Source organism: Dama dama, chromosome 3, assembly GCF_033118175.1.
Source record: "Dama dama isolate Ldn47 chromosome 3, ASM3311817v1, whole genome shotgun sequence".
NCBI lineage: Eukaryota > Metazoa > Chordata > Mammalia > Artiodactyla > Cervidae > Dama > Dama dama.
The window spans coordinates 61071304-61087073 of NC_083683.1; positions in this window are offsets into that span (position 1 = coordinate 61071304).

Genomic DNA, 15770 nt, shown 5'->3' on the forward strand with positions numbered 1-15770 from the left:
TCCCAGGTGGCACTAGCAGTAAAGAACCTGCCTGCAAATGCAGTAGACTTAAGAGATGCAGGTTTGATTCCTGGGTCAGGAAGATCCCCTGAAGTAGGAAATGGCAACCCTCTCCAGTATTCTTGCCTGGAGAATCCCATGGACAGAGCAGCCTGGCAGGCTACAGTCCATGGGGTCGCACAGAGCTGGACACGACTGAGGCAACTTAGCACACACACCCCCAGCAACCTTCCTCCGGGTTAGTGGAGATAACAAAGGCTGCCTTAAATGTGCAAGTGGATTACCACTTGGCCTCAACCTAGAGACTGTCATACAGAGTGAAGTAAGTCAGAAAGAGAAAAACAAATATCATAGATTAACACATATATGTGGAATCTGAAAAACTGGTATAGATGATCTTATTTACAAAGGAGAAATAAAGATACAGACATGAAGAACAAACATATAGATACCAAGGGGGAAGGAGGGCATGGGATGGATTGGGAGATTAAGATTTACATACATACACTACTGATACTATGTATAGAATAGATAACGAATGAGAACCTGCTGTATAGCTCAGGGAACTCTACTCAAAGCTCTGTGATTGCCTAAATGGGAAGGATCCAAAAAAGAAGAAGTATATGTTATGGCTGATTCACTTTGCTGTACAACAGAAACTACAGCTTGTAAAGCAACTATACTCCAGTAAAAGTAAACAAAAGAAGAAAGAATAATATTATGAAAATAGGCTTTAAAAAATTTCAACCAAGAAGAAGTTGAGCTCTAATAGTGGTTCAAATCTTCAGGAACATTTCATGTCTAACTGGCCATATTCAAGTCACTAGACAGGGTGAGGAAGAATATGGTCAGAGGTTTCAGCACCAAATCTTAGTTCTGAGTTCTTCCAGGCTTATCTTTTCCCTCTTCCTTTATAAGTGGGTATGTTTTTAACTCTTCTGTAGATCAACTTCAAGAGCTCTCAGGGGGGCTGAAGGGAAAGGCAGGTGGAGAGTAGGTGTTTCAAAGAGAACAGGATACAAATGGTCAAACTTGGTTTGACAGGAAGTATTTCCAAAGCATAAGATAAAAAAAAAAAAAATTCCCAATTTCCTGAAAAGAAGGTGGTTTGGGGTGGTGAGGGTGGGGGCTCTGGCAGTTACATACACCAAAGCCTTCCCAGCAGGCACAGGGAAGCAATGGGATGTAGCAGTTGAGGGAGCCATGGGCCTAGCTGAGTCCAAACACCAATGTCACGTCTTACTGTGTGACCTTGAAATGTTACCTAACTTTGCCTAGGTTCAATTTTCCTATCTATAAAATGACAGTGATAACAGGTCATTCTCAGCAGGGTGGTGGTCAAGGTTAAATGATCCAATCCATGTGAAGCAGCTAGCTAAAGGCCTGGAACATATTAAACATTCCTTGAATGTGAGCTACTATTGCAATTACTAGGGGGAAACCGGTAAGCCTGGGGCCCACTCTTGATCCTCTGCCCCACGGCTCTTAGTGTGCTGGGCAATATTCTACAGATAAAGAGGCTGCTTCCCTGTGTCTCATCTTTTCGCTGCCATTTTTCTTCTAGAATGGTTTATTCTCAAAAGAGATGAAAATAATAATGTTTCCATGTATATTGTATTATCCTTATTTTCTTTAGTCCCTCAGAAATGCTCTGGCATTATCGAATTAGGCACGTTTTGAAGATTACATCCCATAGAACTAATCAAACTGAACCACTTTTTGTTCCTTGATAATACCCTGGATTCTCATCCATTAATGTAACAGCTGCACTACTTTCAAAGGAGACGGAGAACACAGGCTGCAGACTTTTAGCACCCGGTAGCTGCAATCATGATTGTTTACTGAATACTCATATTCTGTATGTGTTATGTGGTTTAGCTTTCTAATATCAACACTCATTCACTGTAGATAATCATGAGTCTGCAGCACAGAGAGGCAGCCCTGCTCAATAAAATCTTTTATTTTGGTTGAGCTTTCTAACTCTTCAGTAACACTAAACTCTCATATCGAATTTCTGAATACATCTAATGAAAGATAATCATTTGGCAACCTTTCCTCTTGAGTACCAAACTAGCATTTCAACATTGCATGACCTTCTAGCAGTGGAGTGCTATTTGAACTTTGTCGTTATGTCTGAAACATACATCTGATGTGGCCTGTACATTTAAATGTCTTCCGTGTTTGAAATGTGACTGACACTGTTATTTCCCCTGCATATAGTTCAGTCAGTCAGTTCAGTCATTCAGTTGTGCCCGACTCTTTGTGACCCCATGGACTGCAGCATGCCAGGCTTCCCTGTCCATCACCAACTCCCAGAGCTTGCTCAAACTCACGTCCATCAAGTCGGTGATGCCATCCAACCATCTCATCCTCTGTTGTCCCCTTCTCCTCCTGCCTTCAATCTTTCCCAGCATCAGGGTCTTCTTTTTCAATGAGTCAGTTTCTCATATCAGATGGCCAAAGTATTGCAGCTTCAGCATCAATCCTTCCAAAGAATATTCAGGGTTGATTTCCTTTAGGATTGACTGGTTTGATCTCCTTGCAGTCCAAGAGATTCTCAAGAGTCTTCTCCTGCATACGAATGTCCCCTAAAAGGCAAGTGTAACACCAAATGCCTCCTCCCCTTTTCTCTAGGCTATGTCCTAATTCTAACGATATCTGCATGACAAAGGAAAACATCATCATTTACATACTCTTTGTAAATGATAGAAAACAGCTAATTATTTGGTATTGTTTCTGACTAAGGTTTCAGATGCTTGACCCCATCATGCCTGTAGACCTCACTTTTCATCTGAATATTTTGGTGGATTCTACTTAGAGCATGTATTTATAAACACCATTCAAATGGTAGGAAAACTGAAACACAAGACCACCAAACTGTGGTACATTTAAAAGACTCAATATTCCGTTGACATCACATTTGGTTGAGAAAAAATTGTCTTCTAGCTTTTTAAACCTATTAGTAGTTACTACTGCTTATGTTGACTACTCATTTAAAAAATGCTTTCCTGATTTATTCTTAGCATAAATATGACAAATGCTAATTCTAAGGAGTCAAACAGTGCAGAAAAACACCCATGATAGTAGAAATCACTTGAAACCCACTCTCTGAAGACAGCCACCGTTTGCATTTTGCTGAAAGCTTAAAATTATCTATGAATTTGTACACATAGATATAATTCTACATCACATCCTAGATCCTGGCTTTTCCAGTCAGGAGTGTTTGGACATTTTTCCATGCCAATAAATGCATGACTCTGCATCTGTGATTCTCATTATGTCCTCTATTCCCTTCCAGATAAGAGTAGAATGTAAAAGTCAAGTAGAATGTACAAGTGGAAGGATGTGGAAATAGGGAAAAGGGTTGAGAGACACTCATCTCCATCATCACAGTTCCTAATTTAACTCATCCCTTCATGATTGAGGCTTGTTTCCAGTATTTCACAATTATAAATGTGTTGGGTCCCAGCACAGAGACAGTTGTTTGAAAGGAGCTTGGGTCAGACCCACTTGCTGATCTTGGATAGCTTCCCAGAGAGGCAGGAGGCAACTGGGGCTCCCCCTGGAGATACAGGTGCTGGTGGCAACCATTTCTGAGAGTTCATTCTACTGCAAGGAGCTGATGCCCACAAGCTCCACTGTGGAGTCCACCCTCTAACCTATTAGCACCAGGGGCTTAGCTGCACAACAGTGGGCAGGCGCCAGTCCCAGACTCCCTGCGTTGAGCAGCCAGCCAAGAGGGGACCTAGCCCCACCCTCAGCAGGTGGGCACTCATCACACAGACTGGGGGCCAACTCTGTTTATCAGTGTACCAGAGCAGTCAGCCCATCACAGCAGAAGAGCCCATACAGCCCACCCAGAGGGCAGAGTTGGACGTGACCTGAGTGTCTAAACAACACCACAACAAAGTGGAGATAGGCAATCTACTCAATAAAGATTTTAAGGCAGTGGTAATAAAGATGCTCAAGAAACTCAGGACAAGTGTGGATGAATACAGCGAGAATTTTAACAAAGAGTTAGAAAATGTAGAGAAGAACCATACAAAATTGAAGAATACAATAACTGAAATGACAACTAAGCATGAAGGAATCAACCATCGATTAGAAGATACAGAGGAACAGATAGCCAACTAGAAGACAGAGTCGTGGAAATCACTACTGAACGGAACAAAGAATTAAAAGAAATGAGGACAGTTTAAGAGGCCTCTGGGAAGATGTTGAATGTACTGACATTCTTATTATAGGTGTTCCAGATGGTGAAGAGAGTGAAAGAGGTAGAGAAATTATTTAAAGAAATAATAGCTGAACACTTCCTCACCTAGGAAAGCAAACAAATATCTAGGTCCAGGAAGCATATAGAGTCCCAAACAAGATGAACCCACAGAGGAACACACCAAAGCATATTATAATTAAAATTGTAAAAATTAAAAATAAATAAACCTATTGATCTATGTAATTCTCAACTACCAGAGGATTAAAAATTCTTAAAAAAAAAAAAAAAAAAAAAAGCCAACCTCTTCTTTTTCTTTCCTCACTATGTTGAACATATTGAAAATTACCATATAGAAAAATAAAACCCAGGCACCTTCACTTAGAAGCTTGCATGACTGTGGCTAGGGTTTGGTTCCTGATTCTTATCTCTACCTTGGTTCTGAATCATGTTTCAAGGTCTAAGTATAGTGATTACTGGTCCTTTATTCAAAAGGAGGGTCTTAAAGATCAATGAAAGAGAAACTGTGATATGAGATGATTTTATCTTATCCCTAATCAGAAAATCACTTCACCTACTGGTGAGTTACTATGACTGTCTCATTCAGAAACAGATATGAAAACTGCTAAGAACCATCAGCTCATGACTGTGTCAAAGTGTCTCCTCCATCCCTCAGCCCAGGGAATGGGAGAACAAACAACAGTGTGGTTTAATGAGGAGTCCTCTTGTTATCTACCCACCAAAGGCCTCTTCATATTTCCCTCTTTCTCCAGCTACTCTTGACTTTGTAAGTTTTTCATCTCCTCCATCTCCAAAGTCCTTTCCTAATCTTGTTCCTCTCTTTCCAACAGAGCATGTTGTAAAGAGAAAATCTTTCCATCTTTAGAACCACACAATCTTAAAAGGAGGGAAAGTCTTTATGATTGTTGACACCAATCCTTCCTTTCTTCAGAAGAGGAAAGAGTGTCAGAAACAGAATTAAAATTAGGTCCTGGGACCTCCAGACCAATTCATCTCCTATTAGTTGAATCTATGAAGTAAGCGACATCGTTAGTTTTTAAGGTAACTGTGGTCTGTATTGCCTGCCCAGGGAGGAGTCACACCCACTCAGGCAGCCTAACCCTCTTACTGATGGCCCCCTCTCAGTCATTTCAGTCACTCAGTTGTGTCCCACACCTTGTGACCCCATGGACCGTAGCACACCAGGCCTCCCTGTCCATCTCCAGCTCCCAGAGCTTGCTCAAACTCATGTCCATTGAGTCTTTGATGCCATCCAACCATCTCATCCTCTGTCGAACCCCTTCTCCTCCTGCCTTCAATCTTTCCCAGCATCAGGGTATTTTCTAATGAATCAGTTCTTCGTATCAGGTGGCCAAAAGATTGGAGCTTCAACTTTAGCATCAGGCCTTCCAATGAATATTCAGGACTGATTTCCTTTAGGATGGACTGGTTGGATCTCCTTGCTGTCCAAGAGACTCTCAAGACACTTCTCCAACACCACAGTTCAAAAGCATCAGTTCTTCGGCACTCAGCTTTCTTTATGGTCCAACTCTCACATCCATACATGGCTCCTGGAAAAACCACAGCTTTGACTAGACAGACCTTTGTTGGCAAAGTAATGCCTCTGCTTTTTAATATGCTGTCTAGGTTGGTTACAGCTTTTCTTCCAAGGAGCAAGCATCTTAATTTCATGACTGCAGTCACCATCTGCAGTGATTTTGGAGTCCAAGAAAATAAAGTCTCTCACTGTTTCCATTGTTTCCCCATCTATTTGCCACGAAGTGATGGAACCAAACACCATGATCTTAGTTTTTTGAATGTTGAATTTTAAGCCAGTTTTTTCACTCTCCTCTCTCACTTTCATCAAGAGGCTCTTTAGTTCCTCTTCACTTTCTACCATAAGGGTGGTGTCATCTGCATATCTGAGATTATTGATATTTCTCCCCACAATCTTGATTCCAGCTTGTGCTTCATCCAGCTTGGCATTTCACATGATGTACTCTGCATATGTTAAATATGCGGTGACAATTAAGCCTTGACATATTCCTTTCCCAATATTGAACCAGTCCGTTATTCCATGTCCCATTCTAACTGTTGCTTCTTGATCTGCATACAGATTTCTCACGAGGCAGGTCAGGTGGTCTGGTATTCCCATCTCTTGAAGAATTTTCCACATTATTTTGTGATCCACACAGTCAAATGCTTTGGTGTAGTCAATAAAGCAGATGTTTTTCTGGAACTCTTTTGCTTTTTCTATGATCCAACAGATGTTGGCAATTTGATACATCTGATTAAAATGTGGGGAAACTCCATCAAGTGGCTGCTTGTCCTGGACACCCTTCCTCCATCTCACTCAACAGAGTCCATACCTACCATCTCCATTTATAACAATTCCTGCTTTTCATGACTGGTAATAGGAGAACGTATGTGGCAATGAAAGGCTCTATTGCAGTGTTTTGACAACAAGCATCTTTGTTTAATATAGTCTCCTTAGAGGACATTAGAATTTATTTTATTTGAATTGTCATGCCAATTTTTTGCCTCTATTGGAGTATTGTATATTTAAGAAAAGCATTGTTTTAAAATTAAGGTTTTCATTAAGAATGATCATTTATCTTTTCCTGTGTTTTTTTGCAGTAAATTGTGACATTTTTCTATTATTATTGCAGCAAGACAAATTCACTTTGGGAAGATAAATGTCACATTTTAATGAAAACCAGCTTTCAGTGTGGTTGGGGAGAGCGATTCAAAAGGGGGAACCAATGTGTGTACACTTTGACATTTCTCATTCTTCTTAGCCACAGCATAAGATATATTTTTATTTTTTTTAATATTGGAGAAGTTACCCTGTAAATCCCATCAGGAAGATGAACGGGATACCTTGGGAGCTCACTGCCTCTCACAAACTAAGTCCAGAAAAACTTCCTGACACAAGAAAATATTTGCAGTGAAATGGGAGATGAAATAAAGCAAATAATTGGAATGGGGAACGTTCTGTAGTCCAAATAAGAAAGGGGCCACGTGAACATGCCACATAACACGAGAGAGCCACTTCTTTCATTTGAGGTTAGGAATAGGAGTGGTGAGCCCAAGGCTAAACCACGTGGGAATTTCACCTGTGTACTTTGGCTCATGTTAAGGTCAGATACACACCTAAATGAGCCATGTTTTACACATAAACTCACGTTGTTCATAGTGGAAATTTATCTTTTTTTTTTTTTTGGCTGCCCAGCATCTGAACCTCCTTCTTAGGTTTGGGGAGTATCTTATATTGTGAGTCATGGTGGAAAGCAGGATTCGCACCCCCGCCCCCCACTCCAGAAACAGAAAGTGCTTCCCAGGTGGCGCTAGTGGTAAAGAGAATCTGTCTGCCAATGCAGGAGACATGAGATGTGGGTTCAATCCCTGGGTTGAGAAGATCCTCTGGAGGGAGGGCATGGCAATCCACTCTAGTATTCTTACCTGGAGAATCCCATGGACAGAGGAGCCTGGTGGGCTACAGTCCATAGGGTCAAAGAGGGTCGGACATGACTGGAGGGACTTAGCATGCGCTCACAGAATTGGAAAAGAGCAGGTACCAGGTTCCTCCTTTCTCCGAGGAAAAGAGTGCAGGTGTGCTCCCCTGGCTTGGTCAACCAGATGCTCCCACTCAGATCTTGGAGACGGGAGCCATTAGTGCAAATAGGAATTCAGTCCAGCTTCAGGGACACCAGGGGAAGCTGAGGGCAGAGAGCAGCTATTGTTGGTGGCAGGAACGTTACCAGAGGCCCATCCACTAGTTGGCATCAACGAGCATCCTTTCCAGACTCCTCCAGCAGTTGATATGGGGCTGGGAGTTTCCATGCCTCACATATCTCCTAAGTTCTGCCCAGTTTCCCATCTTGATTCTCTGAAAGCCCTTGCTACTGAAAGTGTGGTCTGGAAACTTGTTAGGAATATAGAACCTGGACCTTATCCCAGAACTACCTAGTCAAAATATAAAAGTGTAGTATAAAGCCTTGCACATAGTAGGGCCCTCAAGAGTATTTCTTGAATGTATAGATATATAAAAATATGCTGAAATTAGGTTCAGCAAGATCAGTTTGAAACATGTTTCTTCAATATATATATGTATGTGAACAGCCCTTAACCCAATGGTTATACTCCTGAAAAGAACATTAAGTATTGTTTATAAAGAATTGCATTTTAAATGCATCTTGTTGATATTTAGAAGATTCTTGTGTAAACTCATTACACCTTTTCAAAGTGGATAATCACCCTTTCATTCATCTGTGTTGCTGACTTGTATTCTTTAAAGCAGGGAATACCACAGTCAAGATTCCTCAGTGAAATAAGTTTTCACTAAGATGACCGTTGAAATTCTCTCCAAGGCCCTCATTATTTTGGTCCTTGTCTGTCTTACTTACTACTTACCCTAAAGTGCCAACTGCATGTGATTTTAGTGTGTATCTGCATTCAGCTGAGCACCCAAGATACAACAGTTTTCTTTAGAGAGTCAGCCACGTGCTACAATTCTAAAGCACCGAACTGTATTTTGCTACCTGCAATTATTGGACAACGTGGCCTTCCAGTTGGTATCACGCCAGCCTCTAGAGCCTTCAACAGCCTTCTGAAGCCAATGTTGGCAGAACGCCACTAATACAGTGCCTGAGAGAACACCCGAAGCCCTCATTCTCACCTAGAAGAGAACAGCTCCTGAAAAGCAAACTTATTTTTTAAAAGCTTTGTTGAAGAAAGCTGGAGAAGTGAAAGAAGCATCACTGGAGAAGGAGATAGTACAACGTTGCAATCAGACAATCAGCCACTTAATTCTTGCCCTGTTCTCAGCAAGGTTTCTTAATCCTCTGAGTCTCCAGTGTCCTCTTACTCCCATCTGGAGCTGGGAAGAATGCTTATCTAACAGGGTGCTGAGGGCATGAAGTGTGAGAGTGGATATAAAGCACCCAGTCGGGCACATAATTATTGTTCTGCAAATATTTGCTATTATGATCACTGTATTCCTACTTCAAGATCCGAGGTCATCAACAATTTATGAAATGATCTAAAACTAGTCATATGTCATAGATAGGATGATTTTTCAGTGAAAATGAATTTGATTCCCACTCTCCTCCCCAAACCACCATGACTTTTAAAACCTGTTCACCAGAGATTTCAAGAAATATTGCAACAGAGAAAAACAAAGCACAGGCTTTGGTGTTAGATCAAGATTGGAACTGCAAAACCATAAATGTTGCCCCCTTTCTTGATTCTAGGGATACCCAGATTTTTATTTAGGTATCAGTCTCTCCTCTCCACAGCCCATAGGCTGGAGGGCAGGCTGACTCAGACAACAGACTTAATGGACCTATGGAAAAGCCCGTCCCCCTTGCCAGAGTAATTGGTTCAAGAAATTAGGCCTCAGCCAATAGGCACATTTAATCCCCTTACACAAAGGGTAGCTCAGCTGGTAAAGAATCCGCCTGCAATGCAGGAGTACCCAGTTGGATTCCTGGGTCAGGAAGATCCGCTGGTGAAGGGATAGGCTACCCACTCCAGTATTCTTGGGCTTTCCTTGCGGATCAGCTGGTAAAGAATCAGCCTGCAATGCGGGAGACCTGGGTTCGATCCCTGGGTTGGGAAGATCCTCTGGAGAAGGGAACGATCGGCTACCTACTCTAGTAGCCTTCCTGGAGAATTCCATGGACAGAGGAGCCTGCCAGGCTATAGTCCACGGGGTCGCAAAGAGTCGGAGACGACTGAGCGAATTTCACTTTCAGTGAACTAGGAGGGGCGGCATCGCAGTCAAAAGAATGGTCTTCAAACACCCACCGTCCTAGGAGCACCATTGACCAAGGACTCCAGGTGCTGTACTTTGAAATCCATTCCCCAATATATGGATCCTCAGGGTGCTAAGACAGACCGGTTCCTGGGAGACACTGAACTCATCTCTCAGCTGATTTTGGCTACAGTATCCCCCTAAGGCTTAGCTTGGAAGGCACCACTTTGTAAGACTCTTTGTCCAGCTTTCTCTCACTGCACTGGAGACTTCCATCAAAGTCTGACAGCTCTTCCAGCCTTCCCAGCGACTATTTCCTTTCACAATTGCATTTTCCCTTATAGAAGCTCACCATGTATAATCCTACTTTGATATTGGCTCTTAGAGGACCCTAACACAGGAGGCTTGCGGGAGGCTTCTAGAAAATAAGACTCTTTGCTCTTCTTAACGTGCTGGGAATGATGCTCTTTCTTCCTCTGAATGCCATGGAAAGCCTAGAATTGCTCTGGACATTTTCCTAACAAGTGTTGTCTTCTCCAAGTTAAATGTCCCTAGATTCTTCCACATCTCTTTATACTAAGTGGTGTTTTAGACCCTTTAACTATTCTGAGTGTACCTAGAAAACAAAATTGTGTAGTGGAAACAGAACACAACAAGTATATATTCTCTCTTGCTTCTCATATTGCAGCATTATATGGCTTGAGCTTTCATAGCAGCAGTGTATATGTGTGTCTGTATGTGTTCAATCATGTTTGAATCTTTATGACCCCGTGGACTGTAGCGTGCCAGGCTCTTCTGTTCGTGGAGTTTTCCAGGCAAGAATAATGGAGTAGGTTGCCATTTCCTACTCCTATACATATATATGTATGTATGTACATATATGTATATATATGTACATATATATATATATATGTATATTGGAATTTGGTAGCCACTTTGACCTATTAGAAAGACTGACACATAGAATGCAACTATCAAAAGCTTATTAATTCACCCTTCAGTAAATGGAGCAGCAGAAAACCCAGACTCCAGAGAGCCAGACTGAGTACCAATGCCAACTTTGCCTCTTACAAGATTTGTATTCCTGGGAAATTTAATTAACCTCCCAAAACTCCATAACCACCTCTGTAAAGATAATTATAGCACCTACTGCATAGGGTTCTGTTAATTACTTATGAGGTATTTAGAGCAGTCCTGTACATTCAAGGTGTAAAGTAAATGTTAAATAATTAAATATTTAAAAGTACCTATTCTGGGCCAATGGAAAAGGCAATGGCAACCCACTCTAGTACTCCTGCCTAGGGAATCCTGTGGATGGAGGAGCCTGGTGGGCTGCAGTCCGTGGGGTTGCTGGGAGATGGACACGACTGAGCATCTTCACTTTCACTTTTCACTTTCATGCATTGGACAAGGAAATGGCAACCCACTCTGGTATTCTTGCCTGGAGAATCCCAGGGATGGGGGAGCCTGGGCTGCTGTCTATGGGGTCGCACAGAGTCGGACACGAATGGAGTGACTTAGCAGCAGCAGCATCCTGGGCCAACCCCTAGCCATGCTCAGAGAAGAACTAAGGTAGATAAATGAATGTGAGAATTACCTTGTAAGTATGTATTCCTAAGAACAGAATAGCTGCACAAGTTATAAGATTGTTGATTTGGGCCGTGGCTTTGTCAGGGATGTTGATAAGAGGCTTTCTAAAATACCTCTCAAAGTTTCAACTCTCAAAGTTCTGTAATTCTACTTCTGAATTTCAAAACCAAGATGTCACACTGAACTAGATCTGAATTGGCAAACTTTCTCTGTAAATGGTTGGATACTAAATATTTTAAGCTTTGCAGGCCATGCAGATTATGAAACAATGACATAACTCTACCACGACAAGGCAAAAACAGCCATGGACAATGTGTACAATGAACAAGCGTGGCAGCATTCAAATAAACCTTGATTTAGAGAAGCCAAAATGTCAGTTTCATATAATTTTCTTGTCACAAAATGTTATTCTTTTGATTTTTTTTGAACCATTTAAAAATAAAAAAACCATTCTTAGCAGATAGACTAAGACCAGGTCCATGAACCACAATTTGACCCCTGTGCTAGATGAAATAAGTATAAGGGAGAGCCCTAATCATGGAATAGATGTCAATTGTGGTAACATTTCAGAAGAAAGATTCCTAGTGAGATGCACTCTCAAGAGCACAAAAGAAATTCTGGGACACAAGAAGTCAAGAGAAAGCCTGTACATCCCAGGGCCAAGGCCGTCAGACATAATCAGACATAATCAACTACAGTCATCCATCCTCAGTAGCCACTGGGTGTTGGTTCCACTATCCCTAGCAGATACCAAATTCCTTGGATGCTCAAGTCCCTTATATAAAATGGCATCATATTTGCACATAACTTATGCATATCTCCCACATACTTTAAATCATCTCTGTTACTTACAATAGCTAATACCTAATGTAAATGTTATGTAAATAGTTGTAAATACAATGTAAATGTTATGCAAATAGTTGCTAACACTGCAAATTCAAGCTTTGCTTTTTGGAGTTTTCTAGAATTTTTTTTCAGAATGTTTTTGATCCGTGGTTGGTTGAATCTACAGATGCAGGACCTGTGCTGTGTAGGATCCAGTGTATAAGGAGAGGTGATTACTGGCTCTAGAGCTAGAATTCACAAAGGCTAATGCCCTAAGGAACTCTCAACTTATCTGACTGTTTTTTAATACCTTAGTCTTACCCCACGTGACTTTCTGCCTCTTGAACCTCATATCTATAAATCATGATAGAATATCAAGTATGTGTTCTTGTTTTGAAGGGAAATATTTGAAATTTCTTGTACGTAAGCTACATAAGTCCTATGAATAAATATACATTCTTTTCTCCACTTCCCCATCCTCCAAAATGTTTCTAAAATTCTCCTGGGATCTCCTGCTTAATCTAAATGTAACATACACTCATTTTTCTCAGTATATATTTTGGAAGTGTTTTGCACTTATAAGATACCAGCTTTGGGTTTAAAAAATTGAAAAAGAACTATCAGACCTTAGCTTTGCTCTGAATGCAAGGTACAGGGAAGCAAGCAAATGCATCCAAGACGGTTGGAGACCATTCTGTTTATTTGGTGAGGTTAAGGTGAAAGGATGATTTCCATACTCAGATAAATGAAAGTGCCAGCGAGGCAAAGAATTTTGCGATTTGAATCATCTGATGGTTTGCTTACAATGAGTAAACAAAGGAGTTGATTTCCTACCTTTCATTCCTATTTTTTGTTTATGCAGTTTATGGCCCCAGAGACGCAGGTTCGATCCCTGGGTTGGGAAGATCCACTGGAGGAGGGCATGACAACTCACTCCAGTGTTCTTGCCTGGAGAATCCCATGGGCAGAGTAGCCTAGCGGGCTACAGCCCATGGGGTCGCAAAGAGTCGGACACGACAGAAGCAGCATGGCGTAGCGCAGTACCAGAGAGTAGAACATGTACATGACACAGACTAGAGAACTAAATGCACACCTCTACACTAGGTGAGCACTGGGCTTCCTCTTTGCTATGCTTTCCTTTCAAATGTCTGCAAAATGAGTAGTGTAAGGGAATAGTTCTAGATTAGGAGAATTTTTCAGGAAATTATCTTTACTCGACCTACAAAATCACACACTAGAATAGTAACTGATTCTTATCTTAACCATCTCTGAAAATATTTATGTCATATTTTCTTAATATCTGAACTCACCTTCTGTAATGTAGTATGCAAGTTTTTGATTAAAAATAGCATTGAAACATGTAATATGTGAAATAGATCGCCAGTCCAGGTTTGATGCATGAGACAGGGTGCTCAGGGCTGGTGCGCTGGGATGACCCAGAGGGATGGGATGGGGAGGGAGATGGGAGGGGGGCTCAGGATGGGGACACATGTACACCCATGGCAGATTCATGTGATTATATGTCAAAAACCACTACAATAATATAAAGTAACTAGCCTCCAATTAAAATAAATTAATTATTTACAAAAAAATGAAACCTGCATAATAGCATAAAATATACATCTTTGCTACCTTTAGTTTACACCAAAATATCTAAAATACACAGAAACATAGTTAGAAAGTGGTTTTGAGACTAATGTCCCATCCTCCTTCCTCAGGAAGCATGTAATTTTTTTAAAAGGAAGAAGAAAAGGCCATTCCATTCCATATATACAGAAAAAGACAAGCTATTCCAAATTCCTTCTGGTTCTAAACACGCCCAACACATGCACTCACACACACACACACACACATAGACACAATCCTTCTTTTTCAGAAGCAAAACTCAAAGCTCTCGGGCTGAGTTGTCCCTTTTCCTCAAAGTTCTAACCTCTTACACTACTCTCCTATGGACTGAATCTCTCTCCTTCCCCCATGCTACTGCTCCTCCAAGGAAAGCCTTGATACCTTTTGGATAACTTGGTCTTACAATGAAAATTATAGAGAAGCTGATAGACAACAGCACAAGAAGACTTTAGTTAATTCACTTTCTCCCATCAGGCCCTAACATATGGAGACTGTGCTACAGCTAAATCTAAGTAACCATGAAATTTTAGAATAGAGTTGTAGCCTCCACGTTCCTAAGACATTGCAGTGGTTGGAGAAATGGTGGGGGCAGGTCGGGAGCGGAGAGGCATTCAGAATCCCGTGTTCCATCCTCCTTCTGCCACTAACATGCTGCTAACCTCCAGTGGATCCCTGACAATAAAGTGCATGGCATATCTTCTTTACACACCACCTCAAGTCCATCGGGATATTCAGGCTTCTGCCCTGGCTTTGGTTTGCCCCAAGCCTGTGCGGTTATTTATCAGCTTCTCTATAATATTCATCGTAAGACCAAGTTATACAAGAGATATCACACCACCCTCTCTCCCACCATACACACACCATCATTATCCCTGGTTTTCTCTAACTGGGGAATATTCAGAGCACCCACAAACTCTAAAGCCCCACCATTAATAGGTGTTTTCCTTAAGCAGGTCAGTTTTATTTTTAGCCAAATCTGACCAGAGTTGGAATGGTAAATCTTGTAGTGGAAAAAATAATTCACTTTAATGAAATAATCATAACTTACATAGCCTTCACTATATGCTACTCATAGTAGTATTTAAAGTTACCTCCTCTGAAACAATATTCTGGTGAATTAGGCATCACCATCCACGTTTCACAGGTGAGGCCTCGAGCTTACATTACTTATGTTACCCTAAGTCACAAATCTACTTGGACATGAAGCTGGAATTCAAATCTGGCTCTCCTGAGGTCTGCACCAGCAGGAGAACCAAATGTCCCTTCTGTTCTATTTTCCACAATGCGATTTGATTATTCCTTCCACCTTCTTGGCCCACATAATTGTGACCTCTTCTTTAAACACCCACTCTCATCTCCAAGTGACAAATTCCTTTTGAAAGTTAAGGTCATTCAAAGCAAACACCTCCATTTTGAAGTGGGTGTGGAGTAAACCCTTCCTTCTTCCTCTGCAGGGCAGCCCTGGGTCTGGTCCACACTGGCTGTGTCTGAACCATGGCAGGCAGGCCAGAGATTGTGGACAGTCATGACTTTATGAGGTCCCTAGAAAGGTTAAAGTCTGCCTTCTAGGATGTGGACAGAAGGAAGGAAGTTTACTCGATGTCTATATGCCAATTACACAGCATCCTCATTCCCTCATTCCACTCACAGCCACCAGGGAGTCCTGCCTGTTTTCCACAGGTTCCAGCTGGTCCACCCCTACAAGGGTGATGCGTGTCTTGTGCAAAGAGCATGTGCTTTGGTTGCAAACAACCCTGGGTCCAA